Source organism: Megascapheus bottae, chromosome 27, assembly GCF_031878675.1.
Source record: "Megascapheus bottae isolate mThoBot1 chromosome 27, mThoBot2.hap1, whole genome shotgun sequence".
NCBI lineage: Eukaryota > Metazoa > Chordata > Mammalia > Rodentia > Geomyidae > Megascapheus > Megascapheus bottae.
This window is the reverse complement of record NC_143535.1, coordinates 12,508,710-12,526,745: the sequence shown is the minus strand read 5'-3', so window position 1 is coordinate 12,526,745 and position 18,036 is coordinate 12,508,710. Positions and strand designations below refer to the sequence as shown.

Sequence of the window (18,036 nt, the reverse complement as noted above, 5' to 3'; positions counted from 1 at the left end):
GGGTAGAAACAATAGCACCTGATTGGAAGCTGACACCTGTGTATTTGAATCCTCCTCACCAAGGGTTAACATGTCTTTTTCACATTTATGGGAGGGTAAGTTTTATTCACCTTAAATAGTTTCCTGAAGATTAAGCAACATAGTGTAAAAATATATGCAATAACCCCCAGTGTTACTTAGCTTCTTTCCTTGTTTATTAGGCATTCAATGTTGAAATGAGTTACTGAACATTTTATAAGCTCAAGAAATAAAACGAATTGTTCCAGTCATTCTTCGGGTTTATTAGACCTATTGAGAAAGACGTTGCCTTTTCTCTGGAACAGTTATGTAACAGGATCAACCTTGAACAGCTGTGCCTCTAGAAGAAGCTGAAGAGCCCAGAGGAAAGCATCTTCATGGGGAGCAAAGATGAAGACTTGGAAGTGACAGTGTTAGGCGCAGTCAGCTCATCCGTGGAGTGGGGGCAGCTCCTAAGCCATTCCTACAATGTAGAAACACATGCACAGCCATTTTTCTTCCTGATAAATAATCTGCCTACTCCCTCTTGGTCCTGAATTATTACTTCTAACACTCTTCATGATATAATAGTGCCAACTCAGAAAGAAGCAGCTCTTAATATTGGCTTGGATTGTTATTTACATTCTCTGCCACTATTTACTCAACTATGCTTAATATGCATCGTCTCCTTGGTAGACAGATTTTTAATATTAAGAGAATAAACATCAGACTTCTTACCTAGTAAGTCAGTGCATTATAACAAAATCCTTGGTTAGTTCTCAAGAACACAAAAGGTTCTCAAATTCTTGCCCTGCTGCTTGTTAGAAATATTCTGTGGCACACATTTACAAACATGCTCACACACAAAAATAATTATTTGAGGGCTGGTAGTTCGGTCTAGTAGTAGAGTGCTTTCCTAGCATGCACGAAGACCCGGGTTTGATTTCTCAGTACCACATATATAGGGAAAAAAAAGCCGGACATGGTGTTGAGGCTCAAGTGGTAGAGCTCTAGCCTTGAGAAAGTCCAGGGACAGTGTTCAGGCCCTGAGTTCAAGCCCAGGGCTGACAAAAAAATATTTGAAAATGTTGAAAAAATAAATATAGTTACTTTACAGGATTGTCAGGGATCAAAGTTTCAGATGCCACTTAATCACTTAAAAATGTTTTTTACAATTGAAGTCCTTTTGTGCTTGCTAGGCAAACATTCTACCACTAGACCAAACTCCCAGCTCTGAAGTCCTTTTGTGCAACTCCTTAAAGATCATATTTAAATGGAAAATATAGCGCCATTATGTTGGTAACTATTTTATGCCTACTGTGTCCCAGACTGGAAATTATATATCCATGATATAATTGTTTAATTCTAATGTCATCAGTTCCTAGAGAAGAACTTCGAGGTGGACAGGCTTGTGTGAGTTTATACAGTTTACAATGAAGGCATAGGAATTCCAAACTAGAAGCCCAGGGAGCAGTTAAGAAGTTAGTCATTATTGAATTGAAAGAACACTGATTTGTATTAAAGAAGAAATAACCTAAAACAATAATATAATTATAGGTATAAAGATGGTATATTTTGAAGTTCACAGACCTCCTCATACACTGATTTGGGACTTGAGAGAAGAAAAAAATAAGGCTTGCCCAAAAGAAGGAATGGAATTGTCACTCTAGGTGAAGAAGACTGCATGAGGGAAGCATTTGAGGAATGATGAGGGATGAGTTAAATATCACTGCAGATGTGTACAATAAAAGTAGGTATTGACTTCTGGAGGAAAGATGTTTGTACTATTGAAAAATGTAATTACATAGAAAAGACCAGTGATTCTCTAATTCCAGTGGCTTGCAGTGAAGCACACTTAATTTCCACTCATGTTTCATGGCCAGATTGGGATGCTAGGGCGCCACTCCACGAACTCCACTCAGAGATTTGGACTGAGCAATCAGGGAAGTGTAATATTTAACTAGGTTCATGGCAGTAGAGGAAAAACCTAAGAAACCTCACACTGGCCATAAGCTTCTCTTAAGAGTAGTCAACATATTTTCCCTTGCTATTTTTTTTTAGGAAACTAGATTGCATGATCACATCAGAAGACTAATTTAGACTGGAGATATAATTCACATCTAGCAAGGGAGAACAATGACTTCCATCTACCATAGGGATCAAGGGTGGAAATATGGGTATCATCGCCCTAGGCAAAGCTAGATCTGCTAGGAGCCCCAACAGTAGGACCACAGGAAAGACACGAGATTTAATACCTTCAACCCTCTGTCCAGATTTTAGAACTCTGGCTAAATTAGGAAATGAGTTTGCAATGAAAGTGTCAATGAAGTTGGAGATGAACAAAGATTGCTGTCATGAATGCCAAGTAAAACAAATGGAAGAAGAAGGAAAAAATAATGGAGAACATTTACTCAAATAACTGAGGACGGGAAGAGACCACTGTATTAAGCAGTGTGCTGGTTATTTGTTACCTTGACAATAGCAATTTCTGTAGAGGGACAGAGATGAAAGCTTGATTCAAGTGGCTTCAATTGTGAGTGGGAGGAGAAATGTGGAGTTATAGACACTCTAAAGGAGTCTTGCCACATGTAACAAAGTACAGTGTCATCAGTAAAATGCTTCCTACTCTCTGTGGAAGAAAAAGAGACACAATCAAATCAACAGCAAATCCTGATAGAAGTTTCTTGCTCTTAAGAAAAGGACAGAGAGAAACATCAGCAGTCATTCATTTTGTGAACTCTTGGACAACAGGAAATAACCAGAACACTTGGGAAATAACACCTTTCTTTAAAACTGAAGAATGTCATCTATCAATTTGGTTCATTCATACTGACACCAAATGCTCTCATAAGAAATCACCCATTTACCTTTCAAAAAATACCTTTTTCTCTGGTCCTTCTCTGGGACTTAATTTTTTTCATCTAAACTGGTATGGAATATTATTGTTACCTTGCTATGTTGCAGGTAGCACTAGACTACAGGATAATTGAGATTCTGGCTGTCCTGACTTTGTGGTGCACCTGTCATTATATGTCTAGCATATAATAATACACTAGAGTTGAAATTATTTATCTTCAAGCCCCTTCCTACATTTTGTCTATATTTTTCTCCTTTTAAAAACTATGACCATAGTCTAGATTTCAATGTGTCTTTCTACACATCTAGAGTGCTCCCAGCTCACACCAGGGAGCAAAACTTGGTACATCTGTAACAATAGGACATTCTGGAATTATTAAAACTTCAGGACTTGCGAGATGAATAGAGCTGGGTGCTAGTGGCTCACACTTGTAATCCTACCTATTCAGGAGACTGAGATTTGAGGATCAAAGTTTGAAGCCAGCCCAGACAGAAAAAGTCCATGAGACTTGTATCTCCAATTAAACACCAGAAAACCAGAAGTGGCTGTAGCTTAAAGGAGTTGAGCACTAGCTTTTTAAGCAAAAGAAATCAGGGGGAATGCCCAAGCCTTGAGTTCAGGCCCCATGATGGACCAAAATTAAAAAGTAAAAAAAAGAAAAGAAAAATTAATAGTTGTTCACTATCTTAACAGATTATCTTCTTTGATCTTTGTAAAACCAACATCTTTGGAACTCATGTCTTTGATGTGTATAAATAGGCAGAGAATCAGACTCAAGTAACAATAATAAAAATATAGATAACATAGCACTTCATGAATAATTTACTGGACAAAATTTTAAATGTACATATGAGATAAGGTATTGTCAAGGCAGTTTCTTGCTGACTACATGACTTTCAGAAAATACCATAAAATCCGTGCATCGAGACTCAAAAGAAAAATCAAAGTTTGATAACTGTTACTTATAAATATGCAAAGGTTTATCAGAACTCAAAAGCTTAAGCCACTAAATGTGTTTATCAATTAGAAGTGACTCTGAAAATCAGAATATTGAACTGACAAAAATAAGGATTTGATAAGATAGAAACAGTTGTTTAGATGGTCATAATCTCTTAATTGTAGTAATGATTTAGTAGCAAGCAGAAATTTTGAAGTCTTTCAGAATTAATTGCATTTTGCTCGATGCTGGAATTCTACAAGGTATCATTAGAATGTGCTATACAGAAAACTATCTTATTGTGGTCAGTGGGTAGATGAGTTTTCTTTTTTTATTATTTATTTTTTATTTTATTGTTGGAATGATATACAGAGGGGTTATAGTTACATTCATCAGGTAGTGGGTACATTTCTTCTTGAACAATTATTACCCCTTCCCATATTTTTCTCCCACTTTCCCTACCCCTGCCTCCTGTGTATGAGTTTTCTAAATCTATTTCATAAAGGTGCAAAATCTAAAACTTTAATATCCACTAGTCCATGTATTCTATCATTGGTCAGCTTTTCCTTGTAGTTCTATGGATTTCAGTGTGTATGCACTGCTTACCTTTTAACCAAGGCCTTTCATGTCTCCTAAGGCTTAAGACTTTTGTCCAAGTACTATGGACTGTTGCATCCTTGAAGTACCACAAAATCACACACTTGAGACTAAATGGCTTCTCTCTACATTCTCCTCTAACTTATCTGAATGACAGCGGATCAATGTTGAGGTAGTGAGGCTTTCTTTTGAATCCTTAGTAAGTATTCTTCCAAAATGTGTGCTTGTTTAAACTGAAGTTTAGACTGATGCCCCTATCATGCTTAAATGAAGTTAAAATATATATCAGTTATCTAGAGATTATTTAAATGTTTCTTTCTGGGATGAGAGTAAGAGTCCAACCCACTCATTCAAGGAAGAAAGGATAAATCCTTGGTTTTGCTGTTATTGAATTGCAATACATTATTATTTCAGTACTTCACAGGCAGATAATTCTCATGAGTAAGTAGATAGGGCAACGAAGAGAGGTGAGTTATTTTTTTGACTCATGGAATTTTGTGGACTGAGTGACTGCATACAAAATATTGTAGATAAGCAGATTAGTAGATCAGTTTTCTTCTAATATTTATTTTTCTGAGTTGAATATAACCTCTCACTTATAATACTGATATTGAATCATCTTAAATTTGTTGTGTGTTTTGCCAGAACTCAGGACCTGGGCACTGTCCTTGGGATTTTTCAAGGCTAGCGCTCTACCACTTGAGCCACAGCACCATTTCCAGCTTTTATTTCTTTCTGTGTATGTGATACCCAGGTATTGAACCCAGGGCTTCATGCATGCTAGGCAGTACTCTACCACTAGGTGAAACTCCTGGCTTGAATCATCCTAATTTTTTTTGTTTGAATAAATATATTTTTATTAAAGAATTTATTAACATTATTTTACATCATATTTCAAATGACATATTTAACAAACAGGTGTTCAAGAAGGGAATCTCTACATACAATCACTGGCACATAGTTTTTAGAACTTAATCAAAATTAGGCTAAGGGTTTGTATGTCATAGATACATATTAATTTATGAAATAAAACATGTCTATAGAATCATAGGTTTTTATGTCTATATAGTTATGTTTATATTTCCATTACCATGTCCATAGCTTTGGGTATGCAAATATTGAGTCCTTGCTCTTGTACTCTTTGGATCTAATAGCCATCTAAAATTCCTAGTGAATGTCGTGGTTTGCTTAGGACAGTGGTTGCTCTTTTACCATCGAAGTAGACAAATGTTGACTCATATATGGTTTTGTGCTTACCCGAGTCCTACACATGTAAAAGGAAGATTTAAAGTAGCAGGGCTATTAAGAAGACTTTCATTTAAGTCAACTACTAAACACATATTGAATGAACCCAAAATATATCCTGGGTCCAAATACATAGGTCGAAAACACATTTCAGTCATGAGGCACTTGTTCTTGCCCTTCAGGTTTCATATTTCACTCTTCAGAGTTAAGGAAAAAATTGTGTACCTAGTTCAAAAGCAGTCCTACACTGGGAAATCGAAGCACTGGTTTGAAGGTGAAATTAATGTCTTCTGAAAGAAGTGGATTGTTAACTCTAAGAGGAATAATGCCTGCTCTTTTTTCAGTAAGGCATATCTTATATGAGATCAGAAAAATGAAGTCAAGGATAATTTTTTTATGTCAGGAGACTTCGAATTGGGATCAAACATGATAGAAAATATAATAAAATTTTTTTCCAGATCAGTATGCTCAAAATTGGGTTGTGTTTTTAGTGGAGTTGTGTACATGAAGAAAAGTATGCAAAGGACCTAGTTTAATCTGGTTTGAGCATAAATTGATTAGCAACACCTCTAAAAACCAAATATGCAAGGAAGTATTTGGTGATAAATTATACAATATGTATATTTATGTTTCAAAACCCATTTGTTGTCATTAAGCAGCTAGGTTTAAGTGAACATCTTAACCTCTCTGAGTCTTACCTCCTTAATATCACACCTGTCTTAAAGCATTATCCCGAAAAATGCATGGAAATCTTTTCACATAGTCTCACAAACATTAGACTCCCATCTCAAATTCGTAAGTCTGTTCTCATGAGGAGAGAAGAGAGGAGGAATACTACAGTTTCAGAATACATTATGAACATTGCTCATTCACCAGAGATATGATGAAGATTGCTGAAAACTTCCTCCAGCAACCTCTTGGAGTGCATAGATTTTGAAACATGTATTACTTCCTCCCTGTGGTCTCACAGTATCACATTTACAGGCTAAGGTAGATGACAGAGCTGCCAAGCTCTTCAATGGAAAAGTCCCAAGAGAGGAGAATGAAATCAGTCCCATTCTGCATGGAAAGAGGATCTCACTTGGTATACAGACTTTACTTGTATAACAGGTAAGATGGGAACATGGAGAGTAGCCATCCAGCGCCTAGTCTGTGCCAGACCTAAGCAAAAATAATACAGTACTTATGTTCTAAATACTTCACAGAATAAACGGGATATGTAAACATATGACAGCTATTTAGAATATATTTAAATATATTTTACGAATCTTAAACTTTCAATATTTAAGTCATTTAAGTCTTCTAATTTTACCAGATTAGATTTTAAAAAGTAAATGAGAAACCTAAAAATCATATATTGATTTTGTTTTTAAATTACTTATAAGAATAGAGAGGTAAGTATACAAATAAATTACTTTCTAAGCCTGAAGATGCTTAATATTTATTTGCCAACCTGAATTTCTGTTATTGAATTTGAAATAGTAGATACTTATTGCTACTGTTTATATAATTATGATACTCTTCAGGGAAATATTTAAACCTCTAACCCTCTATACTGCATGCCATTCTTTAAGGGTTTACAATTATACTTTTGTGGCTCTGGCTGGAATGTGCTTCTTACATTTTTTTTCTTTTTACAACTAGATGACTTTGAAAGTAAGCAGGAAAAGCAAACAAATGTAATTTTGCTACAGAAATGCCTTGGCTATTATGTGGTCTTTTTTACAAAAAGCTTTGGAAAGGTGGTATTTTAGTTTTTTGTGTTTCCAGCATTAATTGCTACTTCTGTGCTGTACAGTGGTCTTTATTAGCTTTTGTGATTTATTTTTAAAGAAGGATTTATTTTGAGAAAAGGCTTCTGAGTTACATATCTCTTGTCAGTCTGTTAGGAGATTGAGATGTGAATAATTTCATGTTTTCAGTAAATACAACTCATGATACAGCCAAGAAAATTAAAACCTAATTTTCCCAGAGAATTTCATGTTTTCTGCTTCCTTTTTGGTAAAAAAAAAATACAACGATCCTTTACCCACTGATGATCTGGATTTTCCTTTAGTTAAGGATTTTTATAGTGTTGCGTTAAAAGGTAGTGAGAGATCTGGACCGTGAGGTAAACACAGTTCATTGCTCAAATTGCAGTCATGAGGAAAATGGAGTTCAGTTGTACTGGCAATGAAGCTATACTCTGTCATATATATACATATATATATCACATATACATATATATATTCTTTTATGAATACTCATTTTGGTATTTAAAAAATCTTTGCTTAATACAATACAGCAAGATTTTTTCTCTAGAAGTACTTTGTGTTTTGATAGCTTACATTTAAATTTATGATCAGTTCCCACATAATTATTACTAAGTCATTTCATTAAACATACGCCAGCATTTAGACATCATCCTGTTCCTTTATCAATTATATGACTTTGGGGGAATTTTTCACAACATTCTAGGCCCACGTTTCCTCATTTGTGAAGTGAAAATGGCATAGCTCAACCTAATAGGAGTTCATAATAATAAAATAAGAAACAGTTGAACCTCTTAGCTCATTGCCAAGACCTCATTAAATGTTCAAAACATGATTGGACATGAGTTTGAAGAACATAATACATATTCATCATCTCAAACATTCTAAAGCTAAATGTACTGTAATATCTCTTACATAAAACTCATAATAAATTACTTCTATACTTGGCACATTCTGTACCATATTTTGTACCAATTTTGATATAAACATGTTTTTTGCATGTGCCATTCTCGAGGGTTGAACTCAGGATGCTGACTCTGAGCTTTTTTGCTCAAGGCTAGTGCTCTGCCACTTGAGCCACTGCTCCACTACTGGCTTCTTTTGGTGGTAATTATAAATAAGAGTCTCATGGGCTTTCCTGGCTGGCTGGCTTCCAATTGCAATCCTCAAATCTCAGGCTTCTGAGTCGCTAAAATTACATACATGAGCTACCAATGCTTAGCAATGAAACATTTGTAAAAGAAGCATTTCTGCACTGACACTTGCTTGAAACCTTTTCTCAGTTATCCTAATCAATATTTTAACAGATGATAACTGTATTAGAGAAGGTGATACAGTATTCGGTTAATGTGAAAAATAGTAACTGGAGAAAACAAATCTCAGGAGAAAAGCACTTTCAGAAGAGCTGCACTATGCCATTCTATCATAGAAGCTATGAGAATGCATCCAGAGTCATAGGAGGCCTCTGGTATGTGGGCATTAGGAACAGCAGAGCCGTTCAAAATAAATCACAACAGTGGTATACTTGCATTCTATTTTCAGTGCTCATCTGGTAGACATGGAAGCTCTTCAGAGTCCATCAGGAAAGAATTATTTTTTTATTTATTTTATTTTTTTGCCAGTCCTGGGCTTGAGTTCAGGGCCTGAGCACTGTCCTTGGACTATCTCAAGGCCAGAGCTCTACCACTTGAGCCTCAGCACCATTTCCAGCTTTTTTTTTCGATGTATGTGGTACTGAGGAATCGAACTTGGGTCTTTGAGCATGCTTGGCAAGCACTCTTACCACTACGCCAAACTCACGGCCCCCAAATAATTACTTTTAAATAAACATTTAATACAATTTTTAAAACATTTAGAAGAAAAAATGAAAACTCTCAATAAGGTGAATAAGTTATCATGTATCTTCCACCAGTTCTGCTGCTAGCTTGGAAGTTGGTATGCAGGTCTATGCATTCATTCCATTAGTAGGAAATAATCTTGCAAATTCTTATGACTCCAAGCACCTGAATTTTACTTTACTAGATATTTCTGAACACCCTGATTGCCTTTGTATTACCTGAGGTACATTTTGAACCCTGTGCTGTTAGTTGAACTCCATATGCCTCCTTCTTCATCCTAATACCTGAAATTATTTCTGTGGGCAAAGGTGCAGAAAGTATAGCCTTGACTCTGGCAACATGGCCACCAAAAAGTGATGATCCCAACCAAATTCCTCACATGGGAGACTTTTCTGCTCTGTCTCCTCCAATCTACATGATCTAAGAATGCAGATTTCTCATGGTTGCTATGGTTCAGGAGCAGAGGTGGGTGAGAACCAGGGATGTAAAACTAGAGCATATGATTCTTCACATGCCTCTCCCAGATTCCTTACATTGCTTCACTCTGATTCCTGCTCAGATATAAATTTTGGCCAGATCTAAAAATTAAGTCTCAATATTCTTGCATACAGGGTCAGAATAATTCCTTCCTCGTCATATTTTTCCAAAAGCAAACTTATATAAAGTAACCTACATGACATTAACACAAAAATAGACAGTACATGTTTCATGATTCATCACAATATGCAAGCTTCCTGGGCCCACCATCTGATGCTTTCTGACTAAGGAAATATTCTTGGTAATGTTTAAGTTGATATCTACGGCTTTATATTTGTAGATTATATTCAAGTCTCCACTTTTTTTTTACTATGCGTGCGTGATAAAACATCTCTAAATGTAGTAGCTTAATTGATTAGAATTCTGACATATATCTTGGTAGGTAGAATACCTTAAGAGGTATTGGTTGTACTTTTTTTCTTTTTACAAATTAAAGTTGGAGACAGCGTTTATTACTTTGAGAGACAAATGAACAAAAAGAAATATCAGGCCATTTTTTATAACTTGCCTTTATGAAATATTGACACAATTACTTGTGGCCCTCAATCACACACTTTTTCTCCACAAAAATGTGTATGTTTCTGTATACCACACACTGGCTCTAAGCAATTTAAAGAAACTTTCATAGGAGTTCTAGAGTTAACTTTAACTAAAATGATAAAAAGCCTTTTGTCATTTCAACACCACTGTCCCCCAAAATAACAAAGATGGATATGAAAGTGGTTCTGTTGCCAGAATGAAGAATCATTTTTTTTTTCTGTCATTGGTCATGAGGCTTGATCTCTGGGCTTGGGCACTCGCGGTCCCTGAGCTTTTTCACTCAAGGATAGCAGTCTTAGCACATTCAGCCACAAGCTCTTCCCAATGGGAAGTTTTGGAAGATATTTCATAGGTTTCCTAGACCTCCTATTAAATCTTTCTTTTAAAAATATAGAAAGTGGGGCACAGTAGCACAGGCCTGTAATCCTAGCTACTCTGGAGGCTAGATCTGAGGATTAAGGTTCAAAGCCAGTCTGGGCACAAAAGAACCTGACAAATTTACCTCCAATTAACCTCTAGAAAATGGGAAGTGAGACTTGGCTAGAGGGAAGGGCGGTAGCCTTGACCTGAAGAGATTAGGGATAGTGCCCAGGCCAAGTTCAAGCCCCATGACCCACAAAAAAATGTAGAAAGATAATCTTTCTATATACTTTTTAGAATAGTGTTGAAATTTAGCCTATAACTTAAAAAGTATTTTTTAATCTATTAAACGATTCTCTTTGTAATAGAAAATAGCTTCATATTCTCATTATATCCATTCTGAAAGAAATTTTTGACAAAAATTTACATACTGGGTAAAAATAATGAATCCATAGAAATACATAAACTTCTTCATAGAAGCCCAATTTTGTAAGGATTTATATATGACATACACTGAATTTTCAGCTTTCCACAGAGCCAAATAAATATTTTTGAAATATATTTATATAAATATTCTAGATACTAATAATTCAGACATAGCCACTTACCCATATCCCTAGTTGATTTAGTCACCAGTGGTCTCAGTATAGCTCAATTCAGGGTGCATTGAGGTGGCATTGTCTCCCTGCTTTGTCTGTTGCATCCCATACATTCATTGTTCTCATGTCTCTGATGTCAATCACGTCCTGTAGAGTGGGGACTCTCAAATTTGTATATTCTCCTAACCATCTGAGATCTCAAGACATATAAAATGTAGAGAAATTAAAAATTATTTCAAATGATCATTTGTCATTTTTCCTCTCTCCTCAAAACTGTCCTGGGCACTTAATAACAAATTCCCCACTATTCCCACTATTCTGTGTGTAGACATCACAGAACTCCAGGTGGATCCCTGTGCTCCCTTCAGAGACACTCTGCCCGGAAGCATCAGATACTGACATGTAAGAATACTTTCTAAATTTCCCACACTCCATTTCTTTCCTTTTTCTTACTCCTCTTGGGCCTTTGTCACATTTTGACTCTTACCTTATATATTCTTCACTGCTGAGTAATAGTATTACAGGCCTGCATCACCACATCTAGTTGTTTCACTGACTTTTGCTTTGTCTTCCCTTGAACCATAATCTGCTGGCCTCTGGAAAATGTATTTTTAAAGTGTAAAGATCATTTACTATCTTTACTATCAACATGCAAATCATAAAATTTTTTAACTCTGATCATTCTTCACCCAAAGTAATATGCTTTTTGTGATTCAGCATATTACTTCTATTCCTTCCCATCTTAAAAAGGTAAGCCTTATTATTTTCATACCTTTTTTTAGAACATAATCCCCATAACTGCCAGTATCTGCAAGTTCAGTTTTGATCAGCATCAGCTACAAATCTTCTTTCATGTCTTCTGTCATTTCTGCCTTAGAAGCTCATCCTCTGTGTGTGTGTGTGTGTGTGTGTGTGTGTGTGTGTGTGTGTGTGTGTGTCCTTGCATTTTCTAGTTATCCAAACTCCAGCATTGTTTGGAACAATCTCAAGATGAAGGCTCTGGTGGAAAAAAGACTTTATCCTCTGATAAGCAGTTTATCTGCTATTGTCTTGTTTGAAATGAATTAATCCTAAAGACCAGCACTCAGAAAGACCAACAAAATTACAAAGTGAAAGAATATAGCATTCATGATCCTGTCTCCTTTTTTCCTTCTCACCAAACATTTAAGCAGATTGTCCCTTTAGATATCGCATGCTTGCAAGCTGTTTTGGACCCAAGCCTTGTGAACTGCAGTAACAAGTTATTCACTTAAACTAGAGCTATATAATTTTATGTTGTCTTTATACCTTTCAAGTATCTTTATGATAAAAGAGCCAAAGGTAAAGACAGTATTAGCCATCAGGTGATAAATCTATATTGCTACATGTTTAATGTGGCAATGTTCATCTGTGCCATTGGCGGATTTAATTAAAGTCTTCTAGTATAGAGTGTGATCTTGGGCAAATATCTTCATCTCTGAGCTCCAGATTGCTCACTTGGAAATTAGAAATATAATCTAAATCATATGTTTCACGCAAAGATTTAAATAGAAAAAATAAACAATTCATGTAGTAGAATCCCCTGTATAACAAATGTTCAACATAAAGTAGGGGCCATTAGACTAATAATGACGACTACTATTATTGTTGTAATGATCAGTGTTGTAGCTATTATTGTATTTTTAAAGAAATCCTAGAGCTGGGCTCTAGTGGGTCTCCAGGTCTTATACCAGTAACACATTATACTGGCCTCATCCTTTCCTCCCTGAAATTACACAGGATAAATTCACATCAGAATGCCATGAATATGCCAGTAGTACTTGAGACACTTTGAAAAAGGTGTTCAAAACAATTAACTTGGAAGAGCCTGAGAATTCTAGAGTTTGAGAAAATTGATTTAACAAACCAAGTATATTAGTATTGGCATGGCTTTTCCAAACACGTAAGTGTGAAGCAGAAGAGTGTGGAGAAGAATCATTTTTAATTGATGAGGCAGAGAATCTCCAGTTAGGTAAATGTTACCATGTTAGAAAAATTAGACACATAGCAGATTCTTGTGTGATATCCCTTTCCGGATGTATGCATGCTGGAATAACTTATGCCCACCCCAGCTGCCACTTCAGCTAGTCAGCAGGACTAAGCATGAGCGGGGTACCACTCTGCAGAGCTTGCTGGTGTTTCCCTTAGTTGCTTGCAACTGGATTCCAGCTTTCTCTCTGTGCCACTTTTCATTCAGCTTTATTTAATGTTTCTTCCTCCTTTCATCCTATTTCTGCCTTCTATTTAAATGGCTGCTCGAAGGAAGGTTCTTCCTATGTCTGCCTCCTTTGTATCTACCTTCTTCCATTAACTCATTTAGAAAACATATGCTTTCCTGACTGCCAACTGAATTTTTTCCCTTCTTATATTTTGTACATAGTTTCTATGTAGATATAATTAAAAACAAACACTTTTGGAAAAATCACCTACCTGAGAAATTCCACTAGAAATTCAAGTCTTACCCATCACCTCCAAGCATGTAATATCCAAACCTGCTTGCCACCCCCTTTCATTGGCACTGACATTACTCATTCAGCTCCAGTCAAGCACTAGTTTCATGTCAAAACCAATATTACCTTTCAAGCCTGATGTTATAGTATTTAACTCCAGGTCCATTTTGCCCCCAAACACTATTTCATGATACAGAGTGAAGAGTTATTATGACATATACTGGAAAAAAAGGCACTGACATTTATCAACCTTGTCACCGGATAAGGTCTGATTTACTATAATTAAGGTTGGACTGTACTGAAAATGCAGGATTTTTTTTAAATATGGGGGATATACTTAAATCCACTATTAATTCCAAACATCCAGAGCACTGCTGCACACTCACTGGTGTGAATTTAGGTGTTTGATGCTTCTGTGAATATAAAACTGGAAAAGATTTATGAGCAATAAAAGGAAATGTGCTAATAATTCACAACTGGCCTGTGACACCCTGGCTGTGCTGTGGAGCCACCAAGACAGTTCATTAGTTTCACTAGACTCCCTGGAATTGAAACACAATGGTCAGGCATCAGTAATGTGATTAAGGTTCTTGATTTCATGGTTTAAAAAAATAAATCAATTGACCCAAATGTGATTTCAGAGTTTCCCTTGTTTTAAGTAGCTGGGGTCAATAACCAGTTGTTGACAAGAAATAGAATAACTTTGGAAGATTAGCAAGTGCCTAAAGCTAGAATTCCAAGGAAGGGTGGACATACGTAATTTTCTTCCACAATGGAAATAAACAAATGCCTGGCACATTCAAAATTATTTTATGGAATGATGAAATTACTCTATTTATTTTGTAAAAAGTACCCAGTGATTACTTTTACACAATGAATGACTATATACTCTTAGACTTTATTGAATATTGAATGTGGTACTTGAATGAAACTCAAAGAACCTGCTAGCTTAATAGTTTGTTTATTCCTTTTCATATTAGAATAGAATTCCACTGTTTAGACCAATCACATTTCATTCCCACCTCACCTATTAAATAAAGGATATGTATGTTGTTTCCAGTTTTTGCACATAGCAAGTAAAACTGCTATGTACATCAGTGAATATAAGATTCCATTTCTATGGAATAAATTGCCAGTGTACAATTGTTGAGTTATTTTCTCCTACCACTGAGCTACACATGTTTAATATTCTAAAGAACTGAAAGTGTTTTCCCAAGAGGGTACTTCTTAATGTTTATAGAATTGTTAGGTAATTTCATATTGGTAATGTTTTGAGTGCAAGAATTGGTGTATTGATTCCAAGTTGTCAAATTTGGGTAAAATTGTTATTATCTTTTTTATGTACTAAAATTGTGGTGATGCTTTCATGTATGTCCAGGACTTTCTGTCATTTTATTTATTTTTGTAGTTTTTCTAGAGGTCTGTCATTTTTTGCATTTTAATTTTATTTATTTTTCATATATTTTATTGTAATTAATAGAAAGGCTACATTATATTCACCAGATAGAAGGTGCATTACTTTGTAAGCATTTATACCCTTTCTCATGTCTTGGGCCCTATTTCACTCCCTCACCCCCACTCCTCATCTTGTTTTCCCCCTTCCTTATCCTATTTCAAATAACCAAATAAGCATATATACAATATATCAGATAACAAGGTGAAATACTGTAACAGTATGAGATAACCAAGGGACAGCAAAAGAGATGAGAGATAACATAGTACATTAAGGACAACAATCATTCATTATAGGGCTTTTGTTTCACTATCCTGGAGGTCTTTTCAATTAGCTTCATACTATATGGCCTTATGTATCAAGGTTTTGCTCTGTTGCAGAACTCTGCTAGTAGAGCCCAAGGTTTCTACTGATTATGACAAATGAGGGAAACCATTGAGCCTAAGTTCCTTTGAGTCTCGCTTACTTCACTTAGTATGATTTTTTTCTCAGACTTTCCATTTCCTAACAAATGGGGTGATGTCATTTTTTCTGACAGCAGCATAGAATTCCATTGTGTACAAATACCACAATTTGTTGATCCACTCATCAACTGAGGGACATCTAGGTTGGTTCCATATTTTTACTATGGTGAATAATGCTGCAATGAACATTGTTGTGCTAGTGGATTTAGTATGCCCTAGTTTCTGGATGGTTGGGTAAATGCCAAGTAGTGGAATTGCTGGGTCATAGGGGAGTTCTATGTTTAGTCTTTTGAGGCACTGCCATACTGCTTTCCATAGTGGTTGAAAGAGTTTGCATTCCCACCAACAGTGTAGTAGTGATCCCTCCTGGCCACATCCCCTCTAGCATCTGTTGTTATTCGTTTTCCTGATCCTGGCCATTCTAACTGGAGTGAGGTGGAATCTTAGAGTTGTTTTGATTTGCATGTCTTTTATGACCAGAGATGTTGAGCATTTCTTCATGTGTCTATAGGCCATTCTTATTTCTTCAGAGAAGACTTTCTTTAATATTTGGCCCATCTTTTAATGTGATGGTTGATTCTTTGGAGACTGATTTTGGATTAATTCCATTTTTTGAGCTGTTGATATATTTTAGATATTAGGCCTTTGTCTGTTGTATGGTTAGTGAGGAATGGTAGATTGTTGAGCACAGGGCCTCCTTGCTCTTGCTTGGCAAGTGCTGTACCACTGAGTCACCTCCCCAGCTCTAAACTATTTTTATTTTTTTGTTGTAGTAGTCAAAATATTTTTTCCAATTCAATTAAGAAACAAGTTTTCATCTCACTGATTTTTTAACATTTAATTTTATTATCAAGGTGGGTTGTCAGAGTGACCAGAGTTACATACATAAGGTAATGAATACATTTCTTGTCAAACATTGTTGCCCTCCTCATTTTGTTCCCACTTTCCTTCCCTCCAGTTCCTCCCAAGGTGTGAAGTTCATTTCCAACATATTATATTGTGAGTATCACTGTTGCATTGATTGACCCTATGTCATTTGTCTCGCCGTTTTGTTGTTCCTCTTTCTTTCCCCAATTCAGATTCACACATATACAAGACACAGGGTACCAAAATCAAATATAGTGGCAACAGGGGATAAACCAGAGGGGGGAAAATGTGAAAGAAAAAAGAAATAACTGCACACAGTCCATTAGAAACAACAACCACGAAGCAAAACCTCTTGTTTCTATATCTTGGAGTTCATTTCAATTAGCCTCATTTTATAGGGGCATATGTAGATAGCTATTGCTCTATTGTGATCCTCTTCTAGGACTATCCTAGGCATATGATAATAATTACAAGGGAGGGTAACCATGAAGCCTGTGTTTCTTTGGGTCTAGCTTACTTAACTTAATATTTTTTCCAAGTCTTTCCATGTCCTTATGAATAAGGTGATGTCATTTTTTTCTGATGGAATCATAGAATTCCATGTGTATATGTACCACATTTTCTCAATCCATTCATCTACTATGAACATCTTGGTGGGTTCCATATCTTTACCATTGTAAATCATGCTGCAATGGACATCGTTGTGCTGTTAGCTTTAGAATGACCTTGCTTGTGGTCATTTGGGTAATGACCAGGTAGATTCACAGCTGCATTCTATAAGGCCTTCAAAGCAGAACTTTCACCAATACTCCTCAAACTCTTCAATGAAATTGAAAGTTCACTATCAAACTAATTTCATGAAGCCAGCATAACCCTCATTCCAAAACCATGCAGGGACTTGTCAAAGAAAGAATTATAGGACCATTTCTTTGATGAACATTGATGCAAAACTTCTCGACAAAATTCTATCCAATTAAATTTAACAACTCATGAAAAAACATATGCTGTGATCAAACAGGTCTCACTCCAGGGATGTAAAGCTGGTTCAATATATACAAGTCAATTAATGTAATTGAACACATCTATAGGAGTAAGGACAAGAACCACATGTTCATCTCAATAGATGCAGAAAAAAAAAAAAACCATCTGACAAGATCCAGCACCCATATAAAACGCTCTGGACAGACTAGGAATCTGTGGACCATTCATCACTATAATAAAGGCTACATATGGCAGATCTACAGTTAGCATTATAGTTCAAACAATTTCCTTTAAAATCAGGAATGAGACAAGGATGTCTTTCTACTCTTCAATATATTATTAGAATTCCTAGCTATACATTAAGAGGAAAACATAAAAGGGATCCAAATTGGGAAAGATGAAGCAAAACTCTCCTTTTTTGCAGATGACATGATCCTATATTTAAAGAACCTCATAGAGTCCACTCCCAAGTTGCTTGATCCGATCTGAAACTTTGACAAAGTAGCAGGGTATAAAAATAATCCATAAAAATCAATGGCTTTCCT

At 35.8% G+C, this 18,036-nt stretch overlaps 1 long non-coding RNA gene across 1 annotated transcript; it reads right to left on the bottom strand.

Annotated features, from left to right (window-relative positions):
• Nucleotides 1–320: 320 nt before the first annotated feature.
• Nucleotides 321–11,343, bottom strand: LOC150045635 (uncharacterized). The gene is made up of 3 exons (XR_016532808.1): nucleotides 11,268–11,343; nucleotides 2,469–2,626; nucleotides 321–481 (listed from the first exon to the last, which is right to left on the bottom strand). It is a non-coding gene; the product is annotated as an uncharacterized LOC150045635 (long non-coding RNA).
• Nucleotides 11,344–18,036: the final 6,693 nt, after the last annotated feature.